Raw genomic sequence first — 16,579 nt, forward strand, 5'->3', positions numbered from 1 at the left:
GAGGGGCATAGCCTCAGACAGTTTCCATTTATATAAGTACAGCTGGAAGCCACCATGTAGAACTAGACTGAGCGCCCTCACATACAGGGGCAGCCACAGGTACCTGCACATAAGCTGAGCCCCCAAACACAGCTCCTCCACATACAGCACCAGACAGAGGTCCCCCATATGTACAGAGAACTCCTCATTGCTGCCGACCTCATGCTGCACCTGTGGTCACACATGGACAGGTTTGCTGCAGACTTTTCCCTAAAGTGAGGGCTGCAGCACGTATGCCTACAGCACACTTATATGGCTTGGGTTATATATTATATATACGCCACATTTATAGGATCATACCTGGTTCAGTATTTTTCCTTCGTTAGTCTCTAGATCATGGTGAACATAAACATCTCTTATAGTTCACAATACGGGTTTTCCTCTCTCTCTCCAGTATGAAATGACACTGTCGTTTGCGTTTTGTAACTATCTTTTTGTGTATAACTTTCAATGAACAACATCCAGTTATCTATGATTTATCAATGTTTTTTCCTGTGCACTCTTACACGTATGTGGTCGTATTTTGACTTTATATAATTATTTTTCTGTATCATCTAGTGTCTGATGAAGACCCAGGGCTCAGGGCCAAAACCTTATTGACTATATAGATTGCCTAAAGATTAGTTACATTACTTGGAGCGCCAAGTATCTCTTATCTATTTCAGAGACTGATCAGAGCCGTCCACCACTGAAATATCAAATTGAACCTGGTCTTCACACATCACTCACCTAAATCTGTCGGGCTGCACCAGGGTGCAAGGTACGGTCACAAGGGGAAAAAAGTTTCATTGTCAGTTGTTTCATACTATGCATGTGTATCTGCCCAACCGTAACCTCAAGTATCCTCTGGAAACAGCGCTAGTCCTCAGTGATCAGAGTCATCTACATACTGATCACCCACGCCATGGGACTTTAATAACACTGAACAGAGGACTCTGATGACTGACCCCGAGTTCTCTGGAACCAGCATCAGTCACCAGTGATCAGAGTCTTCTGGACGCGGCCTCAGTCAGCAGAGTTCTCAAGGCATAAGAAATACTATTGCTATGGAAAATATAAATACGGAGTGACAAGAGAATGGAACAATAACATCAAGAAATATTATTATTGACATTCCCACACAATAACTTTATTCCTATGATGATTTGAGGAAACGATCAACTAAGAAAGCACCAAGAAAAGTGTGTAGAAAAATTATTTTCAGATACAGAATCAATAGAACAGTATAAAATTGATTAAATAATCAAAAGGAAAAGTAAATGAAGCCCAATGATCATTAGACTCCTCCGGACATGACGCCAGCCACCCAGTGATCAGAGTCCTCTGGATGCAGCATGTCCTCTGGACGCCACCTCAGGCACCAGAGTCCTCTGGACGCCGCCTCAGGCACCAGAGTCCTCTGGACGCCGCCTCAGGCACCAGAGTCCTCTGGACGCCGCCTCAGGCACCAGAGTCCTCTGGACGCCGCCTCAGGCACCAGAGTCCTCTGGACGCCGCCTCAGGCACCAGAGTCCTCTGGACGCCGCCTCAGGCACCAGAGTCCTCTGGACGCCGCCTCAGGCAACAGAGTCCTCTGGACGCCGCCTCAGGCAACAGAGTCCTCTGGACGCCGCCTCAGGCAACAGAGTCCTCTGGACGCCGCCTCAGGCAACAGAGTCCTCTGGACGCCGCCTCAGGCAACAGAGTCCTCTGGATGCTGCCTCAGGCAACAGAGTCCTCTGGACGCCGCCTCAGGCACCAGTGATCAGGCTCCTTTGACACAGTGTCCAGAAGAGCCTGATGACTGACACCACGTTCAAAGGAGCTTTATCACTTGTGACTGTCAGTGTCCAGAGGAACCTGAACACTGATGACTGACACCACATCCAGGGGGGGCTGACATCATATTCAGTCACCAGTGATCAGGCTCCTCTGGACACAGCCTGAGTCTTCAGAGTCCCCTGCCAATTATTACCAACAAACTTTCTTTGAAGACTGTACAAGTTGGATTAGTATTGTTTCCATATGGTACTAGTTGTGCCACTAAGCCAAGGCTGAGAATACCAGGAACATTGCACCGAGCCATCAATGGCCAGTACTCCTATAGAATAACATCAGTTGTCAATAACCATCGTAATCAAATCCCAGTTAAAAGGTGAACAGAGTCTTCTCAAAAAGGCACCAGTTAATAATAAAATGAGAACATGACAGCAGTCATCAGCGGTCAGAGCCCTGGGAACACCGTTTCTGTTACAACAGAGTCATCAACAGTCAGAGTCCTCAGACAAAGGCACCAGCTAGAGTCATCAGAGCACTACGCCAGGGATCACCCAGTGACACTATCCACACACCCAGTGATGCCATCCAGAGACGTCATACCATCCAGAGACCCAGTGACGCCATCCAGAGACGTCATACCATCCAGACTCCCAGTGACACCATCCAGACACCCAGTGACGTCATCCAGAGACCCAGTGACGTCATACCATCCAGACGCCCAGTGACGCCATCCAGACCCAGAGACGTCATACTATCCATACACCCAGTGACGTCATACCATCCAGACGCCCAGTGACGCCATCCAGAGACCCAGTGACGACATACCATCCAGACACCCAGTGACGCCATCCAGAGACCCAGTGACGTCATACCATCCATACACCCAGTGACGCCATCCATAGACGTCATACCATCCACACACCGAGTGATGCCATACCATCCATACACCCAGTGATGTCATACCATCCACACACCAAGCGACGTCATACCATCCACACCCAGTGACGCCATCCAGAGACCCAATGACGTCATACCATCCACACACCCAGTGACGTCATCCAGAGACCCAGTGACGTCATACCATCCACACACCCAGTGACTCCATCCAGAGACCCAGTGACGTCATACCATCCACACACCCAGTGACTCCATCCAGAGACCCAGTGACGTCATACCATCCACACCCCCACTGACTCCATCCAGAGACCCAGTGACGTCATACCATCCACACACCCAGTGATGTCATATCATCCACACACCCAGTGACGCCATCCAGAGACCCAGTGACGCCATACCATCCACAAACCCAGTGACGCCATCCCATCCACACACCCAGTGACGCCATCCCATCCACACACCCAGTGACGCCATCCAGAGACCCAGTGACGTCATAACATCCACACACCCAGTGACTCCATCCAGAGACTCAGTGACGTCATACCATCCACACACCCAGTGATGCCATCCAGAGACCCAGTGACGTCATGCCATCCACACACCCAGTGACATCATAACAACCACACACCCAGTGACTCCATCCAGAGACCCAGTGACGTCATACCATCCAGACACCCAGTGACGTCATACCATCCAGACGCCCAGTGACGCCATCCAGAGACCCAGTGACGTCATACCATCCAGACGCCCAGTGACGCCATACCATCCAGACGCCCAGTGACGCCATCCAGAGACCCAGTGACGTCATACCATCCATACACCCCGTGACGCCATCCATAGACGTCCTAACATCCACACACCCAGTGACGTCATACCATCCATACACCCAGTGACGCCAGAGACCCAGTGACGTCATCCCATGCACACACCCAGTGACGCCATACCATCCAGACACGCAGTGACGCCATCCTGAGACCCAGTGACGCCATACCATCCAGACACGCAGTGACGCCATCCAGACACGCAGTGACGTCATACCATCCAGACCCGCAGTGACGCCATCCAGACACGCAGTGACGCCATACCATCCAGACACGCAGTGACACTATCCAGAGACCCAGTGACGCCATCCAGACACCCAGTGACGCCATACCATCCAGACACGCAGTGACGCCATCCAGAGACCAAGTGACGCCATACCATCTAGACACGCAGTGACGCCATACCATCCAGACACGCAGTGACGCCATCCATAGACCCAGTGACGCCATCCAGACACCCAGTGACGCCATACCATCCATACACCCTGTGACGCCATCCAGAGACCCAGTGACGCCATACCATCCATACTCCCAGTGACGCCATCCAGAGACCCAGTGACGCCATCCAGACACCCAGTGAAGCCATACCATCCAGACACGCAGTGACGCCATCCAGAGACCAAGTGACGCCATACCATCCAGACACGCAGTGACGCCATACCATCCAGACACGCAGTGACGCCATCCATAGACCCAGTGACGCCATCCAGACACCCAGTGACGCCATCCAGAGACCCAGTGACGCCATACCATCCATACACCCAGTGACGCCATCCAGAGAGCCAGTGACGCCATCCAGACACCCAGTGACGCCATACCATCCAGACACGCAGTGACGCCATACCATCCAGACACGCAGTGACGCCATCCATAGACCCAGTGACGCCATCCAGACACCCAGTGACGCCATCCAGAGACCCAGTGACGCCATACCATCCATACACCCAGTGACGCCATCCAGAGAGCCAGTGACGCCATCCAGACACCCAGTGACGCCATACCATCCAGACACGCAGTGACGCCATATCATCCAGACACACAGTGACGCCATACCATCCAGACACGCAGTGACGCCATCCATAGACCCAGTGACGCCATCCAGACACCCAGTGACGCCATACCATCCAGACACCCAGTGACGCTATACCATCCATACACCCAGTGACGCCATCCAGAGGCCCAGTGATGACACATGAAGACGACGTTTACAAACCCGGCACTTTTATTAATACTGCAACAAAGTGTACGACAAGACACAATATTTAAAGGCACATCACACAATTACAATTATCGATAAATTCCCTTTCATACGAGCGATTCCTTAGAGGGTTTTTTGTGCGTTATCTATGATACTTTCTAGGTTTTAATGAGGCAGGTCTGTAAACACATCGTACGCGACTACAAGGAGTGGACGGAAGATGTTTCCTGATGAGATGTCGGAGACTTTTCTCAGCTCCCGGGATCTCATGTATTAAAAGTCAGTAGAAAAACTAATTAGCTTATTACATTCCACCAGATAAAGGTTTTCCTTTGGTAATTCACATTCACTATGGATTCAAGGCAAACAAATAAGACCCCCGCTCCCCGCAACGCATTCTCTGCACTGGTATTAACCCTACAAGTTTCCCTCTGAAAAGCCCCTTCTGAACAAAGTTGAGGTTGAGAGTGCGCACCGCCCCACTCCATTCTTAACCCCTTCCACACAGGGCGATTTTACGGACAGACCCCCACCAATCAGGAAGTTATTGACTGTCCTAGAGTTTGAAGAGTTTGTAGTGCTGTGGTAATTCAGGTGACCATTCTGGAAAACCACCCCCCTTTTTGGGGGGGTTGGGGTTCTGTCTTTAGCTATATGAGGATCACAGGAGGCCAGACAGCACCCACCTGTCCGTACTTGTACAAGAATGGACATGCCGGGGCCTCTAATCTAGAGAACATCTAAAAGCAGATAGCCTAGTGCCTGGCTTGGGCACAGGTTATGTTCACCTGTGCGCCGGCGGCTTCATCTACAGGATGTCACACATTATGTCATACTGGACATGAAAAATAAGACTACATGTCGGTCGGTCAGTCAGTCAACGAGGTCCGTCATGTGGCCGTGGTCTCCACCATGGGACAGACCAGACACTAACTTGTGACTGGTGAGGAATTGGGCAGTGTCGCGACACGAGTGTGTGAGCTGCAAAGATCGGTGGGAAGGGTGATGGCTTCTCCGAATGAAAAAAAATTAAAAATGATTCCCAGTACAATTGGTCGAGATCCTTTCTGGATCCCTGATAAAGTTTTGTCTGATGTGGCAGTCACTTTAGGCTCTCATAAACAGTGTCCTACCTTTGGGTTAAGAATCACAAAAAGCTCCATGTGTTTACAACCGAATCCTCGAGCCCAATTCACCTTTTGGCGATGTGAACCTCCGTCCGGCTAAAAGAGATAAGAGTTATACTGTACAGGAAAGTGCAGCAGATACAGCCTCACTGCAAAGGGCACCACAAAAACGGCTACACACCGGTAAGTGGCGGAAAATCCTCAAGACGTAGTCTGCCAACATAAAACTCGTGTAAGGATTGCAAAAAACCTGTGGATGCTTATCTGAGCCTCGCGGCTGTAAGGATGTTATGGCGGAGTTCCTCTATAAGCTATGACTGTATACCCATACATCATGCACAAACGAGGAGACTCTTTTCTCCTGCACGAATCTATTTGGCACAAAGAATGTAAAATTCCGGAAATTCCAGAGAGGTTCAATCTCCGAACGACGAGTCGCACATAGAAAACTTCCCACCATAGAAAAATAAAAATCTCAGCTACCTTTTACTGCGGCACCCTGTGACCTCACAATTCTCCATTCCCACGACCTCTCATGAAGCCAACCCCGTGACCTCACAACCTCTTATGGAGCAAACCCTGTGTCCCCTCAACCTCTTACTGAGTCAACACCGTGTCCCCTCAACTCTCCATCCCCACAACCTCTTACTGAGCCAACACCGTGTTCTCACAACTCTCCATCCCCACAACCTCTTACTGAGCCAACACCGTGTCCTCACAACTCTCCATCCCCACAACCTCTTACTGAGCCAACACCGTGTCCTCACAACTCTCCATCCCCACAACCTCTTACTGAGCCAACACCGTGTCCCCTCAACTCTCCATCCCCACAACCTCTTACTGAGCCAACACCGTGTCCTCACAACTCTCCATCCCCACGACCTCTTATGAAGCCAACCCCGTGACCTCACAATCTCTTATGGAGCAAACCCTGTGTCCCCTCAACCTCTTACTGAGTCAACACCGTGTCCCCTCAACTCTCCATCCCCACAACCTCTTACTGAGCCAACACCGTGTCCTCACAACTCTCCATCCCCACAACCTCTTACTGAGCCAACACCGTGTCCCCTCAACTCTCCATCCCCACAACCTCTTACTGAGCCAACACCGTGTCCCCTCAACTCTCCATCCCCACAACCTCTTACTGAGACAACACCGTGTCCTCACAACTCTCCATCCCCACAACCTCTTACTGAGCCAACAGTGTCCTCACAACTCTCCATCCCCATGACCTCTTACTGAGCCAGCACAGTGTCCTCACAACTCTCCATCCCCACGACCTCTTAGTGAGCCAACAGTGTCCTCACAACTCTCCATCCCCCCGACCTCTTACTGAGCCAACAGTGTCCTCACAACTCTTCATCCCCACACCCTCTTACTGAGCCAACACCGTGTCCTCACAACTCTCCATCCCCACAACCTCTTACTGAGCCAAGGCAGTGTCCTCGCAACTCTCCATCCCCACAACCTCTTACTGAGCCAACAGTGTCCTCACAACTCTCCATCCCCACAACCTCTTACTGAGCCAACACCGTGTCCTCACAACTCTCCTTCCCCACAACCTCTTACTGAGCCAACACCGTGTCCCCTCAACTCTCCATCCCCACAACCTCTTACTGAGCCAACACCGTGTTCTCACAACTCTCCATCCCCACAACCTCTTACTGAGCCAACACCGTGTCCCCTCAACTCTCCATCCCCACAACCTCTTACTGAGCCAACACCGTGTCCTCACAACTCTCCATCCCCACGACCTCTTATGAAGCCAACCCCATGACCTCACAATCTCTTATGGAGCAAACCCTGTGTCCCCTCAACCTCTTACTGAGTCAACACTGTGTCCCCTCAACTCTCCATCCCCACAACCTCTTACTGAGCCAACACCGTGTCCCCTCAACTCTCCATCCCCACAACCTCTTACTGAGACAACACCGTGTCCTCACAACTCTCCATCCCCACAACCTCTTACTGAACCAACAGTGTCCTCACAACTCTCCATCCCCACGACCTCTTACTGAGCCAACACCGTGTCCTCACAACTCTCCATCCCCACAACCTCTTACTGAGCCAACAGTGTCCTCACAACTCTCCATCCCCACGACCTCTTACTGAGCCAACAGTGTCCTCACAACTCTACATCCCCACGACCTCTTACTGAGCCAGCACAGTGTCCTCACAACTCTCCATCCCCACGACCTCTTACTGAGCCAACAGTGTCCTCACAACTCTCCATCCCCACGACCTCTTACTGAGCCAACAGGGTCCTCACAACTCTCCATCCCCACAACCTCTTACTGAGCCAACACCGTGTCCTCATAACTCTCCATCCCCACAACCTCTTACTGAGCCAAGGCAGTGTCCTCGCAACTCTCCATCCCCACAACCTCTTACTGAGCCAACAGTGTCCTCACAACTCTCCATCCCCACAACCTCTTACTGAGCCAACACAGTATCCTCACAATTCTCCATCCCCACGACCTCTTACTGAGCCAACCCTGTGATTTCACAGCGTGCTCCCCGGCAATTTCTTACTGTGCCTTCCCCAGGACCTCACAACGAGCGCCCACTTCACTCAAGGAACTTCAGGATTTTCCCCATACTTCCATCAACTCAGCTGAACCGCCAAAACCGGCGAACCTCGTGCAACCAAATCACCCCCTACATGTACAGGAGAGCTGCAGTCTGGTGCCCAGAGGAAGGCCTCCATCTTTAAGCTGCACCATTTCTATGCATGAGGGGCACAACTACACAACTGGAAGAGGAAGATTTGCAGAACATGCAGAGAGCAGGAGGTTGCAAATATCAGCAAGAAGGCACTTAGACAGCAAGCAGCAGAGGCACAGACAAGGGAGACCGCAACAGACAACTTATGGAAAGCTGAAATCAAGGCAATCACGGTTGGTGAGAGCAATTAACTTCGCCTTAGGTTACATGGATGTCACGTCTGTGCTCTTAGACTACAGTTTATGTCTGGTGCTTTTCTACCTCCGGAGCGTATGGGCACAAGCACCGTCTGCACCCGGCCGTCGATCACGTAAGTCAAAAGATCAAACGGCATCGGTGCAGTTCCCCTCTTCCACCACCGGGGGAACAGCTGCACTGTTGCGCCCTGACACGTTTCACCCCTTTCTTTATTTTGGGCGATACAGAATGCGGGAGCACGGACCATCTCCCACCGATAATGACTAAGCCATGACAGACAGAAAGGTCCAATTACCCTCCTGCCTCAAATTAAAAAAAAAAAGGGCGTCAATCTGCTGAGCCGTGTATCTAATCCTGTGATACTGACTGCTGAGCCGTGTATATAATCCTGTGTGATACTGACTGCTGAGCCGTGTATCTAATCCTGGGTGATACTGACTGCTGAGACGTGTATCTAATCCTGGATGATACTGACTGCTGAGCCGTGTATCTAATCCTGTGATACTGACGGCTGAGACGTGTATCTAATCCTGGATGATACTGACTGCTGAGCCGTGTATCTAATCCTGGGTGATACTGACTGCTGAGCCGTGTATCTAATCCTGGGTGATACTGACTGCTGAGCCGTGTATCTAATCCTGGGTGATACTGTCTGCTGAGCAGTGTATCTAATCCTGTGTGACACTGTCTGCTGAGCCGTGTATCTAATCCTGTGTGACACTGTCTGCTGAGCTGTGTATCTAATCCTGTGTGATACTGTCTGCTGAGCTGTGTATCTAATCCTGTGTGATACTGACTGCTGAGCCGTGTATCTAATCCTGTGTGATACTGACTGCTGAGCTGTGTATATAATCTTGTGTGATACTGACTGCTGAGCCGTGTATCTAATCCTGTGATACTGACTGCTGAGCCGTGTATCTAATCCTGGGTGATACTGACTGCTGAGCCGTGTATCTAATCCTGGGTGATACTGACTGCTGAGCCGTGTATCTAATCCCGTGATACTGTTTGATGAGCTGTGTATCTAATCCTATCCTGTGTGATACTGACTGCTGAGTCGTATATCTAATCCTGTGTGATACTGACTGCTGAGCCGTGCATCTAATCCTGTGTGATACTGACTGCTGATCCGTGTATCTAATCCTGTGTGATACTGACTGCTGAGCCGTGTATCTAATCCTGTGTGATACCGTCTGCTGAGCCGTGCATCTAATCCTCTGTGATACTAACTGCTGAGCTGTGTATCTAATCCTGTGTGATACCGTCTGCTGAGCTGTGTATCTAATCCTGTGTGATACCGTCTGTTGAACTGTGTATCTAATCCTGGGTGATACTGACTGCTGAGCCGTGTATCTAATCCCGTGATACTGACTGCTGAGCCGTGTATCTAATCCTGGGTGATACTGACTGTTGAGCCGTGTATCTAATCCTGTGATACTGACTGCTGAGACGTGTATCTAATCCTGGGTGATACTGACTGCTGAGCCGTGTATCTAATCCTGGGTGATACTAACTGCTGAGCCGTGTATCTAATCCTGGGTGATACTGACTGCTGAGCCGTGTATCTAATCCTGGGTGATACTGTCTGCTGAGCCGTGTATCTAATCCTGTGTGACAATGTCTGCTGAGCCGTGTATCTAATCCTGTGTGACACTGTCTGCTGAGCTGTGTATCTAATCCTGTGTGATACTGTCTGCTGAGCTGTGTATCTAATCCTGTGTGATACTGACTGCTGAGCCGTGTATCTAATCCTGTGTGATACTGACTGCTGAGCCGTGTATCTAATCCTGTGTGATATTGACTGCTGAGCCGTGTATCTAATCCTGTGTGATACTGACTGCTGAGCCGTGTATCTAATCCTGGGTGATACTGACTGCTGAGCCGTGTATCTAATCCTGTGATACTGTTTGCTGAGCTGTGTATCTAATCCTATCCTGTGTGATACTGACTGCTGAGTCGTATATCTAATCCTGTGTGATACTGACTGCTGAGCCGTGCATCTAATCCTGTGTGATACCGTCTGCTGAGCTGTGTATCTAATCCTGTGTGATACCGTCTGCTGAGCTGTGTATCTAATCCTGTGTGATACTGACTGCTGAGCCGTGTATCTAATCCTGTGATACTGACTGCTGAGACGTGTATCTAATCCTGGGTGATACTGACTGCTGAGCCGTGTATCTAATCCTGGGTGATACTAACTGCTGAGCCGTGTATCTAATCCTGGGTGATACTGACTGCTGAGCCGTGTATCTAATCCTGGGTGATACTGTCTGCTGAGCCGTGTATCTAATCCTGTGTGACACTGTCTGCTGAGCCGTGTATCTAATCCTGTGTGACACTGTCTGCTGAGCTGTGTATCTAATCCTGTGTGATACTGTCTGCTGAGCTGTGTATCTAATCCTGTGTGATACTGACTGCTGAGCCGTGTATCTAATCCTGTGTGATACTGACTGCTGAGCCGTGTATCTAATCCTGTGTGATATTGACTGCTGAGCCGTGTATCTAATCCTGTGTGATACTGACTGCTGAGCCGTGTATCTAATCCTGGGTGATACTGACTGCTGAGCCGTGTATCTAATCCTGTGATACTGTTTGCTGAGCTGTGTATCTAATCCTATCCTGTGTGATACTGACTGCTGAGTCGTATATCTAATCCTGTGTGATACTGACTGCTGAGCCGTGCATCTAATCCTGTGTGATACCGTCTGCTGAGCTGTGTATCTAATCCTGTGTGATACCGTCTGCTGAGCTGTGTATCTAATCCTGTGTGATACTGACTGCTGAGCCGTGTATCTAATCCTGTGTGATACTGACTGAGCCGTGTATCTAATCCTGGGTGATACTGACTGCTGAGCCGTGTATCTAATCCTGTGATACTGTTTGCAGAGCTGTGTATCTAATCCTATTCTGTGTGATACTGTCTGCTGAGCCGTATATCTAATCCTGTGTGATACTGACTGATGAGCCGTGTATCTAATCCTGTGTGATACTGACTGCTGAGCCGTGTATCTAATCCTGGGTGATACTGACTGCTGAGCAGTGTATCTAATCCTGGGTGATACTGTCTGCTGAGCCGTGTATCTAATCCTGTATGATACTGTCTGCTGAGGCATGTATCTAATCCTGGGTGATACTGACTGCTGAGCCGTGTATCTAATCCTGGGTGATACTGACTGCTGAGCCGTGTATCTAATCCTGGGTGATACTGACTGCTGAGCCGTGTATCTAATCCTGTGATACTGTTTGCTGAGCTGTGTATCTAATCCTATCCTGTGTGATACTGTCTGCTGAGCTGTGTATCTAATCTTATCATGTGTGATACTTTCTGCTGAGCTGTGTATCTAATCCTATCCTGTGTGATACTGACTGCTGAGTTGTGTATCTAATCTCATCCTGTGTGATACTGTCTGCTGAGCCGTGTATCTAATTATGTAATACTGTCTGCTGAGCCGTGTATCTAATCCTGTGATACTGTCGGCTGAGGCGTGTATCTAATCCTATCCTGTGTGATACTGACTGCTGAGCCATGTATCTAATCCTATCCTGTGTGATACTGACTGCTGAGCCGTGTATCTAATCCTGGGTGATACTGACTGCTGAGCCGTGTATCTAATCCTGGGTGATACTGACTGCTGGGCCGTGTATCTAATCCTGTGTGATACTGACTGCTGAGCCGTGTATCTAATCCTGTGTGATACTGACTGCTGAGCCGTGTATCTAATCCTGTGTGATACTGACTGCTGAGCCGTGTATCTAATCCTGGGTGATACTGACTGCTGAGCCGTGTATCTAATCCTGTGATACTGTTTGCTGAGCTGTGTATCTAATCCTATCCTGTGTGATACTGACTGCTGAGTCGTATATCTAATCCTGTGTGATACTGACTGCTGAGCCGTGCATCTAATCCTGTGTGATACTGACTGCTGAGCCGTGTATCTAATCCTGTGTGATACTGACTGCTGAGCCGTGTATCTAATCCTGTGTGATACCGTCTGCTGAGCCGTGCATCTAATCCTGTGTGATGCTGACTGCTTAGCTGTGTATCTAATCCTGTGTGATACCGTCTGCTGAGCTGTGTATCTAATCCTGTGTGATACCGTCTGCTGAACTGTGTATCTAATCCTGGGTGATACTGACTGCTGAGCCGTGTATCTAATCCTGTGATACCGACTGCTGAGCCGTGTATCTAATCCTGTGTGATACTGACTGCTGAGCCGTGTATCTAATCCTGGGTGATACTGACTGCTGAGCCGTGTATCTAATCCTGGGTGATACTGACTGCTGAGCCGTGTATCTAATCCTGTGATACTGACTGCTGAGCCGTGTATCTAATCCTGGGTGATACTACCTGCTGAGCCGTGTATCTAATCCTGGGTGATACTGACTGCTGAGCCGTGTATCTAATCCTGGGTGATACTGTCTGCTGAGCCGTGTATCTAATCCTGTGTGACACTGTCTGCTGAGCTGTGTATCTAATCCTGTGTGATACTGTCTGCTGAGCTGTGTATCTAATCCTGTGTGATACTGACTGCTGAGCCGTGTATCTAATCCTGTGTGATACTGACTGCTGAGCCGTGTATCTAATCCTGTGTGATATTGACTGCTGAGCCGTGTATCTAATCCTGTGTGATACTGACTGCTGAGCCGTGTATCTAATCCTGGGTGATACTGACTGCTGAGCCGTGTATCTAATCCTGTGATACTGTTTGCTGAGCTGTGTATCTAATCCTATCCTGTGTGATACTGACTGCTGAGTCGTATATCTAATCCTGTGTGATACTGACTGCTGAGCCGTGCATCTAATCCTGTGTGATACCGTCTGCTGAGCTGTGTATCTAATCCTGTGTGATACCGTCTGCTGAGCTGTGTATCTAATCCTGTGTGATACTGACTGCTGAGCCGTGTATCTAATCCTGTGTGATACTGACTGAGCCGTGTATCTAATCCTGGGTGATACTGACTGCTGAGCCGTATATCTAATCCTGTGATACTGTTTGCAGAGCTGTGTATCTAATCCTATTCTGTGTGATACTGTCTGCTGAGCCGTATATCTAATCCTGTGTGATACTGACTGATGAGCCGTGTATCTAATCCTGTGTGATACTGACTGCTGAGCCGTGTATCTAATCCTGGGTGATACTGACTGCTGAGCAGTGTATCTAATCCTGGGTGATACTGTCTGCTGAGCCGTGTATCTAATCCTGTATGATACTGTCTGCTGAGGCATGTATCTAATCCTGGGTGATACTGACTGCTGAGCCGTGTATCTAATCCTGTGTGATACTGACTGCTGAGCCGTGTATCTAATCCTGGGTGATACTGACTGCTGAGCCGTGTATCTAATCCTGTGATACTGTTTGCTGAGCTGTGTATCTAATCCTATCCTGTGTGATACTGTCTGCTGAGCTGTGTATCTAATCTTATCATGTGTGATACTTTCTGCTGAGCTGTGTATCTAATCCTATCCTGTGTGATACTGACTGCTGAGTTGTGTATCTAATCTCATCCTGTGTGATACTGTCTGCTGAGCCGTGTATCTAATTATGTAATACTGTCTGCTGAGCCGTGTATCTAATCCTGTGATACTGTCGGCTGAGGCGTGTATCTAATCCTATCCTGTGTGATACTGACTGCTGAGCCATGTATCTAATCCTATCCTGTGTGATACTGACTGCTGAGCCGTGTATCTAATCCTGGGTGATACTGACTGCTGAGCCGTGTATCTAATCCTGGGTGATACTGACTGCTGGGCCGTGTATCTAATCCTGTGTGATACTGACTGCTGAGCCGTGTATCTAATCCTGTGTGATACTGACTGCTGAGCCGTGTATCTAATCCTGTGTGATACTGACTGCTGAGTCGTATATCTAATCCTGTGTGATACTGACTGCTGAGCCGTGCATCTAATCCTGTGTGATACTGACTGCTGAGCCGTGTATCTAATCCTGTGTGATACCGTCTGCTGAGCCGTGCATCTAATCCTGTGTGATACTGACTGCTGAGCTGTGTATCTAATCCTGTGTGATACCGTCTGCTGAGCTGTGTATCTAATCCTGTGTGATACCGTCTGCTGAACTGTGTATCTAATCCTGGGTGATACTGACTGCTGAGCCGTGTATCTAATCCTGTGATACCGACTGCTGAGCCGTGTATCTAATCCTGTGTGATACTGACTGCTGAGCCGTGTATCTAATACTGGGTGATACTGACTGCTGAGCCGTGTATCTAATCCTGGGTGATACTGACTGCTGAGCCGTGTATCTAATCCTGTGATACTGACTGCTGAGCCGTGTATCTAATCCTGGGTGATACTACCTGCTGAGCCGTGTATCTAATCCTGGGTGATACTGACTGCTGAGCCGTGTATCTAATCCTGGGTGATACTGTCTGCTGAGCCGTGTATCTAATCCTGTGTGACACTGTCTGCTGAGCTGTGTATCTAATCCTGTGTGATACTGTCTGCTGAGATGTGTATCTAATCCTGTGTGATACTGACTGCTGAGCCGTGTATCTAATCCTGTGTGATACTGACTGCTGAGCCGTGTATCTAATCCTGTGTGATATTGACTGCTGAGCCGTGTATCTAATCCTGTGTGATACTGACTGCTGAGCCGTGTATCTAATCCTGGGTGATACTGACTGCTGAGCCGTGTATCTAATCCTGTGATACTGTTTGCTGAGCTGTGTATCTAATCCTATCCTGTGTGATACTGACTGCTGAGTCGTATATCTAATCCTGTGTGATACTGACTGCTGAGCCGTGCATCTAATCCTGTGTGATACCGTCTGCTGAGCTGTGTATCTAATCCTGTGTGATACCGTCTGCTGAGCTGTGTATCTAATCCTGTGTGATACTGACTGCTGAGCCGTGTATCTAATCCTGTGTGATACTGACTGAGCCGTGTATCTAATCCTGGGTGATACTGACTGCTGAGCCGTGTATCTAATCCTGTGATACTGTTTGCAGAGCTGTGTATCTAATACTATTCTGTGTGATACTGTCTGCTGAGCCGTATATCTAATCCTGTGTGATACTGACTGATGAGCCGTGTATCTAATCCTGTGTGATACTGACTGCTGAGCCGTGTATCTAATCCTGGGTGATACTGACTGCTGAGCAGTGTATCTAATCCTGGGTGATACTGTCTGCTGAGCCGTGTATCTAATCCTGTATGATACTGTCTGCTGAGGCATGTATCTAATCCTGGGTGATACTGACTGCTGAGCCGTGTATCTAATCCTGTGTGATACTGACTGCTGAGCCGTGTATCTAATCCTGGGTGATACTGACTGCTGAGCCGTGTATCTAATCCTGTGATACTGTTTGCTGAGCTGTGTATCTAATCCTATCCTGTGTGATACTGTCTGCTGAGCTGTGTATCTAATCTTATCATGTGTGATACTTTCTGCTGAGCTGTGTATCTAATCCTATCCTGTGTGATACTGACTGCTGAGTTGTGTATCTAATCTCATCCTGTGTGATACTGTCTGCTGAGCCGTGTATCTAATCATGTAATACTGTCTGCTGAGCCGTGTATCTAATCCTGTGATACTGTCGGCTGAGGCGTGTATCTAATCCTATCCTGTGTGATACTGACTGCTGAGCCATGTATCTAATCCTATCCTGTGTGATACTGACTGCTGAGCCGTGTATCTAATCCTGTGTGATACTGACTGCTGAGCCGTGTATCTAATCCTGGGTGATACTGACTGCTGAGCCGTGTATCTAATCCTGTGTGATACTGTCTGCTGAGCCGTGTATCTAATCCTGGGTGATACTGACTGCTGAGCCGCGTATCTAATCCTGTGTGATACTG

At 49.1% G+C, this 16,579-nt stretch overlaps 1 pseudogene; it reads left to right on the forward strand.

Annotated features, from left to right (window-relative positions):
• Positions 1–1,373: 1,373 nt before the first annotated feature.
• The window catches only part of LOC141173713 (dynein axonemal heavy chain 9-like), a 54,319-nt pseudogene continuing 39,113 nt past the window's right edge, over positions 1,374–16,579 (forward strand).

This window comes from Phyllobates terribilis, unplaced genomic scaffold, assembly GCF_046119375.1.
Source record: "Phyllobates terribilis strain yellow unplaced genomic scaffold, ASM4611937v1 Scaffold_1__5_contigs__length_1240528914, whole genome shotgun sequence".
NCBI lineage: Eukaryota > Metazoa > Chordata > Amphibia > Anura > Dendrobatidae > Phyllobates > Phyllobates terribilis.